The sequence below is a fragment of the Adiantum capillus-veneris genome, chromosome 10, assembly GCF_014529385.1.
Source record: "Adiantum capillus-veneris isolate H3 chromosome 10, ASM1452938v2, whole genome shotgun sequence".
Lineage (NCBI taxonomy): Eukaryota > Viridiplantae > Streptophyta > Polypodiopsida > Polypodiales > Pteridaceae > Adiantum > Adiantum capillus-veneris.
The window spans coordinates 162,033,205-162,055,409 of NC_140940.1; positions in this window are offsets into that span (position 1 = coordinate 162,033,205).

A 22,205-nucleotide genomic window follows, 5' to 3' on the forward strand; every position below is an offset into this window, starting at 1 on the left:
GGATTCACATCAAAAATAAGAGAAGCTTGCATGAATAGTTTTTTATAGAATACATGGTAAGAAAGATCATGGTAATTGTGAGTAAAATGTACATAGCATACTTAGGTAAATAACACACCTAGGTAGAAATATTTAAAAAAATACCAAAATAATTATAAAAAATCCCTATATTTAGGCCCTATATACAATGAAATACTTACATACAAATGGGCCATAATATATTTTTATTATAAATTTTTATTTATTTGTTTAGTTCAACTAGCCCAATTACTAGCTAGCTGAGGGTTTAGAGGAGATATGGGAAAAGTCCCCTAACTCACATACGCCTATGTACAGTGAAAGGGTGAGGATAACCACATTGTTTGAGTAATTTTGATAGGGTGAGGTAGATCACTATAGAAATTCTAGAGAGCCAAAAAATGGTTGTCATTAGCCCTCCCCCAAGATGATGGTACATTCATATAACATCATGAGGCATCTTTTCCAAAGAGAGTGGTTCTAAGTCCTATGTGATTCTTGGTATCTTGACATGATTTTCATAGTGTAGCTCCTTGTCACTTTGGCTTGAGCTACACACATGTATCATGTAGCAAAACTTACACAAGATAGTAACTCTTTGACCATTCTTTGGTAGAAGGCGACTCAAGTAGGGCTTTAGCCGATACCCGTTTACCTTCCTGGAGTGCTCTTTACCATTCAAGTCCATGAGCTGGTAATAACTTGAATTGAAAGCCTTTTTGACAATGTATGGTCCCTACTATCTAGTCTCAAACTTCGCATCAAAATGATTATCAAGTCCATTGTCATACCTTAGCACAAGATCTCCTTCCTTGATGTCTTTGTTCTTCAGTTTCTTTTCAAGCTTTTCTTTTACTTGTATAGCTTTCCTCTTATAGCACTCATAAGCCGCTTCCCTCTTCAACTCAAGTTTGACTAAGGTAAGAAGTCAATTTGTCCATGTTTCTTGATCATCTTGTGCCCCTTTGCCATGAAGACGCATTGTTGAAATGTTGAGCTCGATAGGTTGCAAGGCCTCTTGGTGAAATGGTGTGAACTCTATGGCCTCCCTATATGTGGTTAGATAGGCCCATAAGGCACCATCCAAGAAGTCATCCCACAACTTTGTCTTGTTTTGCACCATCTTTCTAATGATGCTTGCAATGACACCATTAGCTTTCTCCACCAAATCATTTGACTTTGGATAGTAGGGTGTGCTATGTCGATGGAGAATGTGAAGCTCTTCACAAACTTCCGTGAGTAAGTTCTTCCTGAATCCTGGACCATTATCAGAAACAATCTCCAAAGGTGTGTCAAATCTACAACAAATATTAGTGTAGACAAACCTGCTCACTGTTTTTACATTTACCCTTGACACACTTTGAGCCTCTACCCACCTAGTCATGTAATCTATAGTCACTATAATGTAGAGTTTACCATTTTTTGTTCTAGCTAGGCATAGGACCCATAGCATCGATGCTCCACTTTTCAAAGGGTCCGTTTGCAAGCACTATTTTCCTCGGACCATGCATCAACCTTCTATTTCCATTTACCTGACACTTGTGACATCTTTTACACCAATATTAAACCTCCACATGGAGATTTGGCCAAACATACCTGGCAAGCAAAATCTTCTTCACGGTTAAATCTTGGGCAAAAGGACCACCACATGCCTCTTCATGCTAACCTTTTAAAATGGCTAAAATTTCCTCGATAGTTGGTACTCTTCTGCACACTTGATCCTTCCCTCTTTGATAGAGGGATCCTTCTAGGAAGAGATAGAAACTTGCCTTCCTCATGAGGCTCCTCTTATGAGATTTTGTGAAGTCTTGTGGAAACTCGCCCTCCAAAATGTAGCCAATAATGTGACCCAATGACTCCAATCCTTGGTATCTTGGTTGCTTGGTAGTTGCTACCACCATGATGACTAGCACTTCTTTTTCAACAAAAGTAAGTGTTTGTTGTGCAAGTAAATCAGCATCTTCATTCTGTTTCCTAGGAATATGATACAATTGCACTTCTTCAAGTTGATTAAACAACCTACGGATGACATGAACCTTTGTCCATAGGCTTTCATTCTTGCATGCCCAAATTCCTAAGATTTGCTTCACAATGAGAAGTGCATCCCCCTTTACCACATGAGATGTTGTATACCTTGACTAGTGCACATCTTCAAACCATAAAGTAGTATGCCATACTCTACTTCATTGTTGCTAGTTGAACCTGGTAGATTGACCTTCTCTTTCATGACGACCTCTCCAGTTGGGTTGAGCAACACTAGCCCTCCCCCTAATTTTCATGTGTCTCGTCAAAAAGCTCCATCAAAGAACAAGGTAAAAGAATTAGGAATACTTTTTTGGTGGTGGCAATGGTAGGGTCTTTACTTCGGGCACCTTAACCTCCTTCTCATGTACTCTATAAGTGAGAATCCCTGCCAATTGTGCACGCACAATATCTTCTACCTTGAAAGAGTATTGGAACCCTTGCAACTGTGTAAGCCACTTTGAGATCCTAGTACTAAGATTCATTTGAGATGACACCCAAGGAAACAATTTTTTGCAGTGAGAATTACAAGAGGTTTTGGTAGCAAGTGGGATCTAAAGTTTCTCATCGCAAACATGAGAGAAAGAATCATGAGTTTTGCTTCTGTGTAGCCTCTCTCCAAAGCATTCATGACCCTACTAGCAAAGTAGAGGGGTCGCATCCTAATACTGTGGGGATATTGTTGTAGAAAAATAGCACCAATTGTTTCTTTCTCAACACTAGAGCTAACAAAGAATATGTACTCCCAACAAGGAGGCATAAGTGTTGGTAGTTCTGGCAGAATGACTTTGATGTTACAAAAATATTCTTCAAGCTCATCAGACAAAACAAACTGGACTTGTTGTGTCAACTTATGCAAGGGGTGAAGCAACTTCGAGGCTAAGTGAATGAAGCGTGACATATAATTAGCCTTTTGAATGAATGAGATGACCTCCTTAAGACTCTTGGGTGATGGTAACTGAATAAGAGCCTTTGCCTTTGAAGGATCCACTTTGATGCTTTTGTAAGAGACTTTATGACCAAGCAAGATCACTTCATCCTCACCTGTGTGGCACTTGTCGGGGTTGAGTTGACCTCCCATGTCATAGAGTTTCTTCAAACTCTCTTCTACCTTTTGTAGATGCAATGATTTTGAGCTATAAATGCAAAAATCATCAATAAAAACCCTAATGGGATTTCCAAAGAATGCTTGAAACACCATGTTCATGAAGTGTTGGAAAGTTGCAGGAGAATTTGTCAAGCCAAATGGGATGACTCTAAAATCATAACAACCCCAAGGACTCATGAAGGTTGTTTCTAACTGATCTTCCAATGCAATACTTATTTAAAAGTAACCTGAATAGCCATCGCACACAGTCTGCTTCTCGTGACTAGCTACCTCATTTAGTGTCCCATCCTGAAATGGGAGGGGAAAGTGATCTCTTTTTGTTGCCTCATTTAGTGGACGATAATCCACACACACCCTCCACTTGTTGTTCTTCTTGGGATTGACAACAACAGGAGAGACCCACTCCGAATTCTCCATTGGTGGATAAATAAAACATTTGCTAGAAGCTTTCTCACCTCCTTGAGGAAATCCTGCTCCTTGATGACTCCCAGCCTTCTTTATAGATTTTGAGCCTTAGGTGTGACCTCTGGCTTTAGCTCAATCTTGTGTTGAACATCATCTACTCCAGGCATGTCGGTGTAGTCTTTAGCAGAAAGCCTAGAAAATTTTCTCAACACACCTTTGAACTCCTCTCTTTCATCCTTTGTAAGTGTTGTAGACAACATACCTTCTAACATTCCTTCATCTTCCACATTTTGGCTCTCTTGGAAACCTACCTCCTCCAAACCTTGACAAGAGGTCTTTTGGTTATTTGGATTAAACCTCACCCTCATGACTTCAATGGACGTCTCCTCTTTCATAGTACTACCGCTACCTTCTTCTTCTGAAGTGCTATCATTCCACTCTTCCTTCATCTCACTTTGAGATGATTCTTCATGGAGCTCCTCTTGACTTTGCTCCTTCATGTTAAACACTACCTGCTTATGATTATCATTCCTGCAAATCAACTTTCCACTTTCCCAATCCTGCAAAGCTCACATTTTCATTAGCCATGGTCTTGCTAGGATAAATGGATAGCCACTTCCCCTGGTCGACATAACATAAAAATCCACCGCCTTCTTAATGCCAAAGGCCTCCACAAAGACATTTGTACAAATGTCTATGCACCTAGCCTTGCTATTGTTTGACATTTTCACTTTGATTTCAGATGTATCATGGATATGCATGCCTAGTCTTTGCATAAGTCCTTTTGTCATGATGCAAATTTGTGCACCCCCATCCACTAGACCTTTCCTAACCGATCTCCCTTTGATGTAACAATCTAGCACATGTGTAATATCCTCATTCATTTCAACTTGTGCAATTTTTAAAATAGGAACACTCTCTTTTACCTTTCTCCTAGTGCTAACTACCTTCGTTAAATCCCTCCTAACTTGTGGACATAATGCAAGAAACTGAGGCCATGAGGTATCAGGATCCTTACCTCTCATGTCTTCTAATAGGTTGTATGGAGCCATATCATGTCCAAGAGGAAATTCTTGGAGGTTGATACGACATCGAGTCCTTTTGAATTCCTTGGTCTCCTTCGCCTTTTTCTCTCGGCCATGGTCACTTTGTGACGTGACTCCTTCTTTTTTGTAGAAGTCGTGGTTGTTGACTAGTTCCTTCACCTGCATTCATCACTAGGTAATTCAAGCTAGATCTCCTTCACTCCCCACGGGGCCAAGGATAATTATACATCCCATGCCCAGACTCTTCACAATTCCAACATTGCAAAAGTCTCCTAGGTTGTGGCTCTTGCTCCCCGGCTTTCTTTGTTTGTCCCTTGGGATCTATAGCTTGTGCAAGGTGGATTGACAAGTTGCTTAAGGATTCATTTAACTTTTCCATTACCTCCAGTGTTACCTTAGGAATCTCTCTAGATTTTGATGCTTGCAATTTTCCCTTAGGTCTAGGACCCTCTATGGGAACCTCTCCTCTTAGACACTTGAGTTTCCTATACTTTGTCAAGCTCGCACGTTTTGCACACTACCTCACCTCCTGCATCTCTCGCCTACGCCACTCACCATTTCTAACAACCCAAAACCTGTGGAGCATAATGATAATCTGTTCCACGGGCCACAGCTTAGCATTAGCTTCGCGTTATCATCTGCCTAGCCTCCTACTCATGCACACCTATCCCCTCCAAGGCACGCTACAGCTACATCTCCTCGCACACTACGGCTACGCCTTCTCACATGGAATACAACTCCTACGCAAGGCCGAAGCTCATTAGCAATGGGGTGGCATCCGTAGCATCTCCGGGTTGCACGACGCTTTCAACAACACGTCGGCATCCTCAAACATCTTCGGGCTGCACGACGCTAACAACACAAGTAGGTGAGAACACCTCTACTCCTCCTCGATGCCATTATGACTCCACGTGGCGCTACAACAATTGCATCAACTGCAGCAACCCATGCCTGTGCACCTCCGAACGCCATTGCAGCTCCGGGCGGCTCCATGCGGCTCTGCATCAACCTAAGTGTCTACTGCCTAACCCTGGTCTCCGTGGCCTAGTCCATACTGCCTAATCCTTGCTACCGGGCGAAATCAGCACGAGTGCATGCAATTACGTCTGTTGCAAAACCCATGCTACCGGGCGGAAGTGGCACTGTTGCATAAATTAGTGACACAAGGGCTGGGTCACACTGCACAAGCGCCGAGTCACAATAGTGCCACCTCACAATACCCAACTTAAACCTCCGGCCAACCCTACCTGTAACCTCAACTTGTAACCACAACTATGCTACTCTACAACACCAACTGCAACGACTCGGTGTAAAACAACCCCGACCTCGTGCCTTTCTCATCAACCCACAAACTTCCCAACTACACCGCCGGGATCACTCACCATGGAAGACTATGGATTCGATGACTTCGCAAGCAATGCACAACATCAAGACTCACCCTTGGCGGCCAACCCTACCTGTAACCTCAACTTGTAACCACAACTATGCTACTCTACAACACCAACTGCAACGACTCGGTGTAAAACAACCCCGACCTCGTGCCTTTCTCATCAACCCACAAACTTCCCAACTACACCGCCGGGATCACTCACCATGGAAGACTATGGATTCGATGACTTCGCAAGCAATGCACAACATCAAGACTCACCCTTGGCGGCCAACTTGGAGGTCACCTCGCCAACGGAGAGCCAACAAAGCTCTCAAGCCTTTAATAATAACCCGGAGCTTACCCTAAATGTCTCCAATACCTTTGACCACGACATGGTGGACCCTTACAAAATGATCGCAGAAGAGCTCGAACACCTCCATGAAGAAGCTTTTAAGTTCTCTCTCAACCCACAACACACTAGGATTCAAGAGGATGGTGTAGAAGAAGAAGAAGAAGAAGAAGAAGAAGAAGAAGAAGAAGAAGAAGAAGGAGAAGCTAACTCCCCCATCCGACTCAACCTTAGCCCATAAGAAAACTTCACCCCACCCGCCCCCACAAAACCTTACCAATGACCTCAATCTAATCTCCGAATTTCCCTCAACACCACTAAACCAAACCTACCTAACCCAAAGACCTTACCCTCCACCTCTAAACTTGAACCCCCTCTCAACCTTGGCCATGTCTCTCCCCCTCCTTATATAGAACCCCCCTCCATTCCCCTTCATAAACCGAAAGAATTTGAAGAAATCCTTTCGGTCTCCCTTGTCAAATTTCAAAAGCTACACAAAAAGAAATGCAAAGCTACAACTTTCACCACCCACTTAGAAGAGCTACACAAGCAACAATTGGCCCCTAATAGTCTCAACATGAAGCCACCCCGTCTACAAATTGAAGACACTCAAGCTCAAGCCCTTCTCAATGCTAAACTTACCGCCCTCACCATCCAATACCAATTGGATTGTACCCAAGCGCTTATTGTGGCCAATAAACTTCTCCTCCAAAACCTCAACAAAGATTAAACAACTACCACACTAGTGTTGCCAACCGCCTCTCTAGCCTCACAACAAAACTCTCACGCATCTCTCTACCTTTAGTCTCTATCTCCGATTGGCAATGTCACTTGGATAAATGGAAGGACTCTACTCTTCAACAATTTCTCTCGCTCATGCAAACTTATGTAGTTAACACCCACCTAACCACCGTCAAGGATGCAGAAGCTAGGAAGGCTAGAAAGCGAACCATCACCTCTACCCATGAGGAAATAACCCTTCTCCCCAAAGAAGAATCCATAAAGGAACTTGTTGAGCGGGAAGTGTGCAAACAAATGAAACACCTTCCCTCCTCTAAAACTCCCATCTCACCCTATCTAAATCACCCCTTGTCCATCCCTCTTCTAAAGCTCCCTTCCTTCCACCTAGAGCCTCTCTCCCAAACAAGCAAACCAAGCCCGGTCCAACCACCAAACCTAACAAAACTCTCTCTCATCACCCCTTCTCCCAAAACAAAGCTACTAAGACTAGCTCTCCCCCTTTCAAAAAACGTAAACTCCCTCCCCCACACTACTCCTAAGAACGTACCATACCACCTAAATACCCTCTCAATCGCATCCATAATCTCTTTTCCCCAAAGCCTCCTCCACCTCTTCCGCCTACCTCAAACCCCCATTCTATGTCGCATAACAACCTTCAATCTACCTCCCGTAATAACCATGTACTCCATCCTAACCATGTACTTCATCCTAACCATATCTCTTCTTCTTCGGGAAAAGGAAAAGGGAGGAGGGACTAGGGCAAACCCACCCAACCTCATGGGTACATCTTCTTTTTGACAAGCCCCCCCTCCTCCCTACACTATGGATGCTTAATACCTCTCCTTCAACTCCCTCTCCTTCTAGTCCCTCGACTACGACTTTGCCTAACTCGATGAACCTCCAATGCGACGTGACAGCGACATGCATGAACCTCCGATGCGACGCGACAACGACATGAAAAAACTCAAGGAAAAGGAATAGTTTTTGGCTCCCTCTTACCAACCCACACGAGTACAAACTCAAAATTTTTGGAAGGCAACTGGCCTACTCTTTTGATAACGCCGTTTCTACAAACTTTGTACATAACCTCACCACACGTCCCCTCACTTTCAATGAAAATAAATGCTTGAACTTGGGTCTCAAGTACATCCCGCCTCCTCCCAATCCTACACCCAAACACCTCCTAGAAGCACACGAAACCTTAGGAAGAAGTTTACAACTTAAATATTTCTTCAAAACCAAAGAAGCCTCCTCCTTTTCTCCATTTAAATTACCCAACCCCCATTGGAAACCACCCGAAAAGAATCCCTCTCTAGAAATTATCACAGAACTTAACAAGCTGCATCTCATACATAAATTGGATAGTTACAACACTTCCTTCTCTAAACGCCCAAAGTTTGTACATCAAGCCCTCAAATATCTCTCACACGATAACTCCATTGTTATTAAACCCGCCAACAAAAACCTTGGTCTTACTATCCTCTCGAAGAAATGGTATGATAAGGAGGCACTTAGACAACTCAATGACCCCATCACCTATCAACCAACTACCCCACCTCCTCACAACTACCTAGCCTCTCTCCTCTCTACCATCATCCACAGATACACCCTCCTCCCCATGGAGAAACATATCTTCATACTTGCACCCCTCTCAAAACCTTTCAAACCCTGCCGAATCTACTTCCTCCCAAAACTGCATAAACCATCACTTGTCGCTAGACCTATTGTACTTACAATGGCTATTTTTTGGAAAATTCATCGAAATGGCTACACATAGAGCTATACCCAATCCTATTGAGTTACAAACAACATCTAAAATACTCCCTGTCCCTAATCAAAGACCTACACCATACCCATTTTCCACCAAATTCTCTCCTTTTTACTTTTGATATAAACTCCCTCTATCCTAGCATCCCGATAGACCAAGGACTCATTGCTCTTAAAACAACCATTTGTAAACTTTTCGATCCTCCAAAAACCAACTTCATAATCTCTCTTTCTACCCTCATCCTTACACAACACTACATCAGTTTCAATAATAGAACTTTCAAACAAATCAAAGGCACAGCAATGGGATCCAATTTTGCCGTGGTCTATGCTTGTATTTTTCTTTGCCACCTAGAATCCCAATCCCCTCTTCTCAATGACCTAAACCTGGCATACTTCAGAAGATTCATTGATGATGCCTTTCGTATATGGACTGGCCCCATTGAATCTTTAACAATCGCCCTCAATACCTATGCAGGAGCTTTGCTTGAACACATTAAAATCACCCCCTCCATTTCTACCAATCAAGCCACAATCCTAGACATCCACTTCTTCAAGGGACCCAAATTTTTAACCCATGGCATCCTAGACTCTAATTGCTTCCAAAAACCTCTAAACTCTTTCCACTATATACCATGGATCTCTTGGCACCCTACCCACCAAAAAATAGCCTTCATCAAGTCAGAACTTAGGAGGTACATTATGAGAGAAAGCTCCTTCGAACACTACCTCAGCACAAGGAATCTCTTTTTTATCAGACTCAGGAAAAGAGGCTATCCTAGGCAAGTACTCCTCAAAGTATTCAACTCAATCTCTTATTCAGAAAGGGATAACCTCTTGAGTAAACCTTCCTCAACAAAGAACCACCACTCCCCAACCATCTTTAAAATACCTTTTACCCCCGAAACTAGGACACTCAAACCCTCCTTGACAATTGGCAAACCTATCCATCAAGCTTGCCTAAATTCGCCTAACCTCTCCCACTTAGATAAACCCATCACATGCTGGACCACAGGACCCAATTTACAGACACTCCTCATAAACAAACCTTATGCACCATAATAACATTCAACCTACCCAAAACTTACCCTCATTTTACTCTCTGTGCAGGTTGATGGATCATACTACTTCGATGCATGATTTACCCTATATCCCGCCTTTTCTACCTCACTTTTGATCCAAAGATTTTTTTGTACCCATCTTAAGAGCATAACAATTTTTTGTACCCTACTTTTGAGCAAAACCATCCTTTGTACTCCGCTTAGGAGCTTAATAATTCTTTTTGTACTCCACTTATGAGTTAAATCACCTTTGAACCCCACTTACGAGCATAACAAATTTTTTTGTGCCCCACGGATTAACAAAATCCCTCTTGGTGTACCCCACTTATTGGCAAAACCCTTTCACGTTGCAACCCTTTTTCCTTTTGCTACCCTCTTCCTTGCACCCCATGTACGAGCAAAATTTTCTTTGGTCACGACTCTAAAACTCCTCCGACACTACTCTCAACCACCGTTGTCAATACTCTACCATAAATCTCTACCGCTAAATCTATTCACTTATCAAAACAATTACCGCACATATCCCTTAGTGAGCTACCCAAACCAAGCTCTGGAATCCTTCCATAAGTATTACCTAATTTGTTATAAGACTCCGTCGCGCATATTTTGTACGTAAACCCTCCCAACTTAACGAACTCACCCTAAGGGAGTCTCTGTTTCTCCCTCTTTAAACCTAAGAATAATAAGGCTCACCCTTAACATTCATTCTCATGTCACTCTCACACACAACTATACTCTAGTCCTTTTGAATTCGAAGTTCAAAAATCTAAACCTACTTCCCCCCCTCTTTTTCAAACACCTTCCCTTTCAGAACTCACCCTACTTAAACAAACCCCTACTTCCTTCCCATAACTTCTTTACATTGCCCAATCTCCCTAGAAACACCACTGATGAGCTCTCTTAAGAGCGAAACGCGTTTCGTTTCTTCTCCTCCCAACCTCCCCCGCCCCCCATGAAGCTAGAGTGTTCTGCACGCTTGGTCCTTCTCGAATTTTTTATAGAAATGCTCCTTCATGTTAAAAGCTACCTGCTTATGATTATCATTCCTACAAATCAACTTTCCACTTTTCCAATCCTGCAAAGCTCACATTTTCATTAGCCATGGTCTTGCTAGGATAAATGGATAGCCACTTCCCTTGGTCGACATAACATAAAAATCCACCGCCTTCTTAATGCCAAAGGCCTCCACAAAGACATTTGTACAAATGTCTATGCACCTAGCCTTGCTATTGTTTGAAATTTTCACTTTGATTTCAGATGTATCATGGATATGCATGCCTAGTCTTTGCATAAGTCCTTTTGTCATGATGCAAATTTGTGCACCCCCGTCCACTAGACCTTTCCTAATCAATCTCCCTTTGATGTAACAATCTAGCACATGTGTAATATCCTCATTCATTTCAACTTGTGCAATTTTTAAAATAGGAACACTCTCTTTTACCTTTCTCCTAGTGCTAACTACCTTCGTTAAATCCCTCCTAACTTGTGGACATAATGCAAGAAACTGAGGCCATGAGGTATCAGGATCCTTACCTCTCATGTCTTCTAATAGGTTGTATGGAGCCATATCATGTCCAAGAGGAAATTCTTGGAGGTTGATACGACATCGAGTCCTTTTGGATTCCTTGGTCTCCTTCGCCTTTTTCTCTCGGCCATGGTCACTTTGTGACGTGACTCCTTCTTTTTTGTAGAAGTCGTGGTTGTTGACTAGTTCCTTCACCTGCATTCATCACTAGGTAATTCAAGCTATCTCTCCTTCACTCCCCACGGGGCCAAGGATAATTATACATCCCATGCCCAGACTCTTCACAATTCCAACATTGCAAAAGTCTCCTAGGTTGTGGCTCTTGCTCCTCGGCTTTCTTTGTTTGTCCCTTGGGATCTACAGCTTGTGCAAGGTGGATTGACAAGTTGCTTAAGGATTCATTTAACTTTTCAATTACCTCCACTGTTACCTCAGGAATCTCTCTAGATTTTGATGCTTGCAATTTTTCCTTAGGTCTAGGACCCTCTATTGGAACCTCTCCTCTTAGACACTTGAGTTTCCTATACTTCTTAATAGCCCTAGTTTCAGATGCATCAAAGGTAGCAGGTGCACCTGCCTCGACTTTTATCTTGAGTGTTGGAAAGAGACTGGCTATAAAACTTTCCTTCTTTAGGAACTTTGCACTATCACTAGGGTTAGCAACATTTCTCACTTATACAGCCCAAAGACGTAGAAACTCTTGTTTATATTATGGGTGCAATTTATAGGAAAGGGTTACAATTACTATCAGTAATCACTAGAAAATGTTAGTAATATAGTTACAATGGGTAGAATGACTTGAAGAATGAGAAAAGAGGGGTGAATGAGATGGGTGTACCCTTAAGATGGTGAATCCTTGAGGAATCTTGGACTCACCCTTGTGTAGATTGTCGAAGGTGATCGCCATTCTCCTTCTACTTCTTTTCCCGCCTCCGTCATAGTCAAATCACCACAAAGAGAATGAGGGTTTTGTTGATAAAAAACCCCCATTTTTCAAAGATTAAGTATGGTTAGGTTGCTGATTTTTTATGCATTTTGAAAGGGTAGAATAAAGTTGTAATATGGGAGTAATAGAGAGAGATATGGAGATGGTGGGTGTAGGTAGAGCTTCAAAAAAGAGCTACGGGTGTGAGAGGGGAGGCTAATCGTGAAGAGGGTGAGAGAAAACCATGGAAGTTGCAGGTTTAAGTGAGGAATAGAGAGAAGTGTGTGTGTGTGTGTGTGTGTGTGTGTGTGTGTGTGTGTGTGTGTGTGGAAGTAGGAAAGGAGGTGAGAGAAGACTATGGGTTACTTTGTGAGAAAAGTGGACAGAGTGGGGTCCACCAAAAAAATCTTATCTTATTGGTGGTAGGTCCAAAAATTATCAAAAAAATTTAGGTGATTATTCAACGATTGGTCCACATTTTGTCTTTTAAGCACTACTTCAAATTAGGAGTGGAGATAGATATTAAAATCCCACCAAAATGCCTATTTTTCTTCACAAAAAAGTCTTCAGTGGCCCCTCTTTTGTTGAATTTTCATAAGGCCCCAAAAGTCAGCCCCTCCTTGCATGAGAGCATGACCTACTAGATTTTAAAGAGGTTTGAAAACATGCATGGTTGTGGATTATGCACAAATATATTATATGGATATGATGGGAAAAAAATATATTAGTATATAGTTAATTCATGGAATCTAAAATAGTGTTAGTTGGATATACAAATTATAAATATATGAAAATATAGGAAATCAAATGAGGAGGGTCCTCATTTGTTTTTATTGATGTTTATTTATTTACAAGAGATAAGAAAAAATACCTCTAGAAAATAAGAATTTAGTGAAAGACAATGACTGATGGTGAAAGGTATTTTTTGAGATTTTTCTTGGAGTGGATTCACATTAAAAATAAGAGAATCTTGCATGAAATTATATTTTATGTAATAAATGGTAAGAAAGTTCATGGTAATGGTGAGTAAATGTACATAGCATACTTAGGTAAATAACACACACATATGTAGAAATATTTAAATAAATACCAAAATAGTTATAAAAAATCCCTATATTTAGGCCATATATACAATGAATACTTACACACAAATGGGCCATAATATATTTTTATTTTTATTTTTATTTATTTATTTGGTTCAACTAGCCCAATTACTAGCTAGCTGAGGGTTTTAAAGAGATATGGGAAAAGTTTCCTAACTCACACACGCCAATGTACAGTGAAAGGGTGAGGATAACCATAGTATTTGAGTGATTTTGATAGGGTGAGGTAGCTCACTATGGCAATTACAGAGAGCCAAAAAAGGGCTGTCAATATATGAAAAAACAATCACCAAGAGGGTGACTACTCAAAAAAACGACATAGAGAGAGAGGATGACGGCTATGGAGTTTAGAGCTTCTCACCGTGCTTTAGAATTGATTAGGGGTTGTCGAAAGGCTTCTTTATTTGCCGCAAGAGAGCAGTGATGATAAGACCTACATAGAGGTATTCACCACGAGAGCTTTGGGAGAGCGTATACATTGTTAAACGAGAGAGGAGATAGTAAGGTAGAGAGGGAGTATCCTTCTTCGTCTTCTTCTTCTTCTTCTTCTTCTTCTTCCCGGATACGAGAGAGAAGAGCTTATGGAGATGGTGATGAAGAGCTTGCACCACTCCGTATAAAGGTAAGTATTGCCTTGCGATAGTAGACGCAACATACGGCCCTAAAAATTGAGCACTACAGCTGAATTTCTAGGCACTCCAGCCAGCCAGAGTGATGGCCAAGGCAAGCTACTAGTGCCCCCTCTCATCCTGGATTAGCTGCAAACTTTTGGAAAAAGATTCTAGTCTTTCTAAAAACATGGCACAACTTTTGGCAGTCAAATCTCCCACTTACCATTCAATTTTTATAGTAAAAATATACTAACTAGCTAGTATCCCAGCAACCATTGAAACCGTGAATAGACTATGCCGCACCGTGATTCCCTGTCATAATTATGGCTTTCATGTACTACCTAGGCATATTTATGGTAGTACTTTTTATAAAAATAATTCCCATAAAAAATCTCGTTTAATCTCGTTGTTGCTCCGGGTGGTCATTTTTAAATCTGACAAAATCAATATTTTTATGTTTAGGTCATTTTAATTTTCTTTTCAAAAACACAAAAAGCTAAAAATAGCGTAAAAAGAAAAAAAAAGCAAAATTTGTTAAAATTAAACCACGTGTTTCCCTTGTCCATTGGAATAAGAAAGCGGACTTGCTTTTCACTAAAAAGCATTGAATATCATGGAAAGCTAAAAATAGCGTGAACATCACTCGAAAAGCATATTTTTACAAAATAATACCATAGCTTCCTTGGAACACATAGCTTAAGAATCCGACCCTACTTTTTACAAAAAAGCACCTACAAGCAGAAAAAGCATGCAAAAGCTAAAAATAGTGGATTTTCTCAAAATTGAACCAAACGTTCATCTGACCTATCGGAACATGGAAACGAATTTCTGACAAATATCCTTTATTGTGTGCACAACCATGGACAAATTCTCGGACCAAAAGAATTCCTTGCTTCATTCTACCTGCTTGAAGGGTAGCAGATCCTTTGCTAGGTGAGGGTATTGTGGCGCTATCCATTGTAGACATCCTACACAAGATTGAACCTATTTGCAATCTTGCAGTTGATCTGGATCCAATAACTTTTTTAAAACATGATCTTGCATTTTGATATAACCAGAGAAGGTCTCCACCCCCAAAAAAGTAGTTTGTGGTTGACAAAGCTCCATTTTCTTAAGACTAAGAATCAATCCAGTAGTTTGGAGCTTTTGCACAATTTGTTTTAGATGCTTGATATGACTTTCAACATCTTTAGAGTAGACAAGGATATCATCAATATATAGCAGTAAGAATTCTCTACAATCTTCAATTATTTCTTGACAAAGAGAGGGAGCAGGTTTTAATCCCATGGGTAATACTGTCCATTCAAACATTCCTTGAGGGACTACAAAACTAGTTTTGTAGCGATCAGTAGGTTTTATTTTAAATTGCCAAAATCCACTCTTCAGATCAAATTTTGAGAATACTGGCCAGGGAGTGTGACCCAATATTTTTCTTTGTCCCAAAAGGCTAACGGGTTTTCACTCATTTTTTCGGCCAACTGAGTAGCAATTAATTGTAGCTCATCATGATGTTTCAACTTTTCTGCCTCAAACCATGCTAAGAAAACGCTCATTTTTGTGAGGGTTCGGGAGTGTAGGAATTACCCCCCCGAGCAAAAGATATCCACAAGCTTTAGTAAGAACTGTGTAGGATTGGTCTTTCAGATGGAATCAGATAGAGCGATCAGGGTTCACAGTGTAGGACGTGAGTTGGGAGATAATATCAGCTCCCAGCGTCAGGCTAGTGTTAAGATGAAGATGAAGATAAAGAGTGGCATGTAACTTAGCGTATCCCAAAGCCATTTTCCCATTAGTGTTGTTGGCATAAGAAACAGGGATACCATGAGGAAGCTTGGTGACTAAATGCTGAGGAACCAGAGCTTGGTTGATGTATGAAACAACAGACCCTGAATCCCATAAGGCATCCAGTTGGAAGGGCTGTTCAGAAAGAAATTTGATCCAAGTTTTTGAATACAAGGCACAATTATAATTGGGATCAAAATTGATAATACTGCAACTGTTCATGGGCCGAGTAGGAACCCAATCAATAGGATCTTCATTAGCAATATGTGTCATAGCAACTACCTTAGATAGATGATTAACAATCCCATGAACATGATCAATCTTAGTTTCAAGGGTAGCTAATTGATTTTTGATAGAATGAATTTGTTGTTATAGTTGATCACATTTGACATTTACCTCCTGTATAGCCGTGAGAATATCCTAATCATTTTTACTACAAATTTGAATATACTCACAAGCTTCGTTTAGAGGCTGATCTCTAGAAGTAGAAGCTTCTGGCATATCTATATCCCCAGATGATGGAGTCTTCTGATATTGTTCTTGTTTTCTACTTGTCTCTTTGTTGGCAAAGAAATGAGTAGAGGAAAGTTCTTTCTTCTGATTCATCATCATGCACCAATCATCCCTTAGAGCTATAGCAGGGGCTTCTTCAACCATATCCCTAAAAATAGGTAGAGGCTGATATCTTTGTTGCTCTTTGTGAGAAAGATCAAGCTTAAGAGGAGGATATTTATTTCTCCATTCCTCTAGTTCTTCAGATGAACTGGAACTCTACTCTAGACTAGAGGATTGTAGCTTCTTTTTCTTAGGAAAAGAAAAGGCTTTCTAACTATATTTTGTAATCGAGGCTCGCTATCATCGGAGAAAATAGGATCCTCTGGAGTCTCTGAAGTAGAAGAACTTTCAGAAGTAGATTCCTCATCGTCATCAATATCCATATACTCAGAAATAGGGAGATCTTTCCTTTGTAAGGTATTGCAATAGATGACCTCATACTCATATCGATCCTTTAGTACAACATTTCAAAATTTCTTTCTCCTCTTAGGGAATTCTAAAGTGATATGGCCTGGCTTGTTGCAAATGTAACAACTAACTTGCCTTCGCTCTTCTTTGCTCAATGTCCTTTTCTTGCGAGCAACTTTGAATCTCTTGCCAAATTTCTTTCTGCGAGCTTTGATTTTGCAACTGCATTCCTTAGAGGTTCTGCATCCAAATGCTTTAGCTTTTGTCTCTTTTTCAGAGAAACTGGTGTTAAATCCTTTTACTTGTTTTATTTCTTTCCAGACTCTGATTCTAGCACATTCCAAATCTGTGATTTTGTCTATAAAGGAATTTATTTGTGCTAGAGAAATATTTTCATCAACATACAAACCTACAGCTTTAATCCTTTCTTTAATTAAGTTAGAGAAAGGCTGAGGGAAAGAAATAAGGTAATATTGTTTATACTCTGACTTGAAATAACCACCAAGAAAATGATACATGATCTGAGTCATGTGCTGTTGATATTTCTTGACCTGTGTCAAATTATAGAGTTTGCTTGTGAAAAACTCCTCTTTATTGCACTCCTGTATCTTGTTGGTTGATCCCAAAAACTGCATATCAAGAGCTGCAAAAAATAGAGAAATCACATTATCGAAATTTTCTCGTCCTTCAGGTCCACCTTACATGTAGGCTTTATTGTTTGGACTGAGGTCATCCCACCAGGCACTTAACATTCCCTGGAAACCTGCTATAATCATAGACATAGATTGCCTCTGTGTCAAATCCTTATAGTTAATGCCATAGTGGGCTGACTTATGGATGAACTCAAAAACCCTTCAAATTTGTTCCTCAAAAAGACATCGATGTCGAGGATAGTCATATCCCCAATCTTTGTTACCCCTTTCAAATTTGAAGATGTTGATGAGGGTGATTCTACCTTGACTTCTTCGGTTTCCATTTTGACAGGATTTATTAACCTATCATCTTCATCAAAAGAAAGTAGATATTCTGAGCTAATTACTGACTCATATCAGAGGAAGCCAACAGAATGGGAAATATTTGTGGTAAAAACACATCTACCTCATCCAATTCTTCTTCCTCATATAGTACCAATGCATCGTAAAACTGTCCAGTCATTATCCCCTGGAAGGATAGTTCTAACAACTTCACCTTGTTGTTCCCAAGTTTGGACTTGAGCATTAATTCCCCATCTAATATTGGGATTAAACCCAACATTAGGGTTAAACCCATCTTCTAGATCTTCTGGGGAAAATGGTGACTAATTCAATAGTGGGTTCATGCAGCACAACTGAAAACATCCTTGGGAAAGTCTTCTCAGTAGATTGATTATCATACTGAATCAATTGTACAGGCTGTACAGGTTTCACTTCCTTTCCTTCCTTCTTATCCTTAATCTCATGATATATTACCCCCCGGGGAAAAGAAGGTAAGGACTGAGTAAGGAGAAAAATTTTGTTCAATACCTGATACTGCAAAGCAGCAAGCTCCTTCATAGCGTTGGTGTACCAATTCGATGAAGACTCCAGAGATTGTAACTTGGTATTCGGAGAAGGCACAATATATGGCATACTGTGAGAGAAATCTTTATCATTAATTTCCTTAGGACTCAAGACCTCAATTCCATGAACAACATGCGATTGCATAATTTGCATCAAAATAAACCTTCTGAATCATTGTAACTTTCTGGATGAAGACAGGCTAGAGATGGGTGTGATTTTGCCATTGAAGGAGACTCAGCAGAGCTCAAAGTAGACGCATAGTAGTGGGGTTTAGCGAGCAAAACTTCTAACTGCTTCCTAGACTTTGATCGCCCAAGGATCTTGTATTGATATGTAGATCCAAGCCTTCGTACTTGCAAAGGAGTAGGTGTAGTTACTTCATTCAAAAGTGTTTTAGAAATGTCTAACTACCATTCATTAGGAAATTGGACCTCTTGCTAGGTAACCATTTTAGGTAAAGTACCCTGAGTGGTCTTGTCAACCTTGATGAAAATATTTTGGCCCTTTATCAAAGAAGCATCTTCTTTGAGGTACCCAGAATTATACACAGAAGGAAGACATGTGTTCATAGTGCGAATGATCATGCAATATTCCACTTGTAGATGATATGAGCTATGCTTAAGATCTGAACCATGGGTCTTGATTAACAGAGATACAATCTCGTCAATGTATTTGTCTGTGAGACTACAAGGGAAATTAGGAAAACAATCTATGTAGATAGGTCCGTTTGATAGGCTTCCTTGCAAGACACTAATGGTCTGGTGTGCCAGATTTTTATGTCTAGTGTCCAACAATTCTCCAATGCAAGATACGTTCAAGCCTTTGCGGAACAAGGGGATCATGCCTATGGCTATATACCCTATATGCATAAATTGATGACCTTTCTTCAAGGCCTTTTGCCTAAAATCAAAAAGCTCTTCAAAGAGATGGATAATATGATTATCCTTCTCACTGTCTCTTATAGTGAGCTTTCCATGTGTTTCATGATACATGGTACTAGTTGAGAGGGCAAAAGCCTTATGATGTTTATAGATTTGAGTAGAAGATACCTTTGGTAGGCTCCACTTTCCACAGGGATTAGCTTCATCGAATTCCATATGATCAAATAGCAGCTTCTTAAAAGAGGATATGATCATAGCCATAATGATAGAGGTTAAGGCTTTACACAGTTAAGGGTTGCTGAGCTCAATTAGAGTACTAGGGTGCAAAGCACCTGGTAGTGAGCTTGAGTGGAAGATATAAGGAGCTGACAGTGTCTGTGTTTGAGCGGCACCAAGCCTAGCAATGGCGACTTAAACAGCTAAGGGCTTCCACTATCACTAATATGAAGGTATTCGTTAATCGGCTTCCACTATCACTAATATGAAGGTATTCGTTAATCGGCTTCAACAGTTTCTACTATGCTATAATAAAGCACTCAAAAACCTACTAAAATTTTTGCAAATCCATATACTCAAAAATAAGGAAATCTTTCCTTTGTAAGGTATTGCCATAGATCATCTCATATTCATAGCGATCATTTAGGACAGCATTTTCAAATTTCTTTCTCCTCTTTGGGCATTATGGAGCGATATGGCTTGGCTTGTTGCAGATGTAACATTTAACTTGCCTTCACTCTTCTTTGCTCAATTTCTTTTTATTGCGAACAACTTTGAATCTCTTGCCAAATTTCTTTCTGCAAGCTTTGATTTTGCAACTGCATTCCTTAGAGGTTCTGCATCCAAATGCTTTAGCTTTTGTCTCTTTTTCAGAGAAACTGGTGTTAAATCCTTTTACTTGTTTTATTTCTTTCCTGACTCTGATAGATCTGTGACTTCGTCTATAAAGGAATTTATTTGTGCTAGAGAAAGATTTTCATTGACATACAAACCTGCAGCTTTAATCCTTTCTTTAATTAAGTTAGAGAAAGGCTCAGGGAAAGATTTCAGGTAATATTGTTTATACTCTGACTTGAAATAACCGCCAGAAAAATGATACATGAGTTGGGTAAGATCACAGAGTTTGCTTCTAAAAAACGCCATTTTATTGCGCTCCTGTATCTTATTGGTTGATCCCAAAAATTGCATAACAAGAGCTGCAAAAAATAGAGAAATCACATTATCAAAATTTTCTCGTCCTTTAGGCCCACCTTGCATGATGTAGTCTTTACTGTCTGAACTGAGATCATCTCACCAGGCTCTTAACATTCCCTGGAAACGTGCTATAAACATAGACACGGATTGTCTCTGTGTCAAATCCTTATAGTTAATTCCATAGTGGGCTAAGTTATAGATGAAATCAAAAACCTTCCAGATATGTTCCTGTGAAAGACCGTCGATGTCAAGGATAGTCATATCCCCAATCTTTGTTACCCCTTTTAAATTTGAAGATGTTGATGACGGGGATTCTACCTTGACTTTAATAACGAGCTGCTTCTTCCCTCATTTCTGTGATTATTCACATAAAAAATTTGACATGCAAAAGCATTGTTAGAGGGAACAATCAAACCATTTTTCAGAAGAGCTGGTCAATTTCTTCTTTGCAAGCTTTCTATCTTCTAAAGACATTCCAGGATGGGTAGCCTTTAATCCTGCTGGTTGTGGGTTGCCAGGGAGTGTAACCCAATATTCTTCTTTGTCCCAGAAGGCTAACGGGTTTTCACTGGTTTGTTTGGCCAACTGAGTAGCAATTAATTGTAGCTCATCATGATGTTTTAGCTTTTTTGCCTCCTTATGCTTTAGCTTTTGTCTCTTTTTCATAGAAACTAGTATTAAATCCTTTTACCTATTTTATTTATTTCCTGACTATGATTTTAGCACATTCCAGATCTGTGACTTCATCTATAAAGGAATTTATTTGTGCTAGAGAAAGATTTTCATCAACATACAAACGTGCAGCTTTAATCCTTTCTTTAATTAAATTAGAGAAAGGCTCAGGGAAAGAATTCAGTTAATATTGTTTATACTCTGACTTGCAATAACCTCCAGGAAAATGATACATGAGCTGAGTCATGTGTTATTGATATTATTTGACATGGGTCAAATGATACATGAGCTGAGTCATATGTTATTGATATTATTTGACATGGGTCAAATCACAGAGTTTGCGTCTAAAAACCGCCTCTTTATTGTGCTCCTGTATCTTGTTGGTTGATCCCAAGAACTGCATAACAAGAGCTGCAAAAAATAGAGAAATCACATTATCAAAAATTTCTCATCCTTCAGCCCACCTTGCATGATGTAGGCTTTATTGTCTGGACTGAGATCATCCCACCAGGCTCTTAACATTCCTTGGAAACCTGCTATAATCATAGACACATATTGCCTCTGTGTCAAATCCTTATAGTTAATTCCATAGTGGGCTGACTTATAGATGAACTCGAAAACCTTCCAGATTTGTTCCTCAAAAAGACCGTTGATGTCGAGGATAGTCATATCCCCAATCTTTGTTACCCCTTTTAAATTTGAAGATGTTGATGAGGGTGATTCTACCTTGACTTCTTTGGTTTCCATTTTGACAGGATTTATTATCCTATCATCTTTATCAGAAGAAAGAAGATATTTTGAGCTAATTACCGACTCATCAACAGAGGAAGCCCCTAGAATGGGAAATATTTGTGGTAACAGCACATCCAGCTCATCCAATTCTTCTTCCTCATATAGTACACATAGCTGAAAACATCCTTGGGAAAGTCTTGTCATTGGATTGATTATCATACTGAATCAATTGTAGAGGCTATACAGGTTTCACTTCCTTTCCTTCCTTCTTATCCTTAATTTCGTGATATATTACCCCCCGGGGAAAAGAAGGTGAGGACTGAGTAAGGAGAGAAGGTTTGTTCAGTACCTGATACTGCAAAGCACCAAGCTCCTTCAGAGCATTAGTGTGCCAAT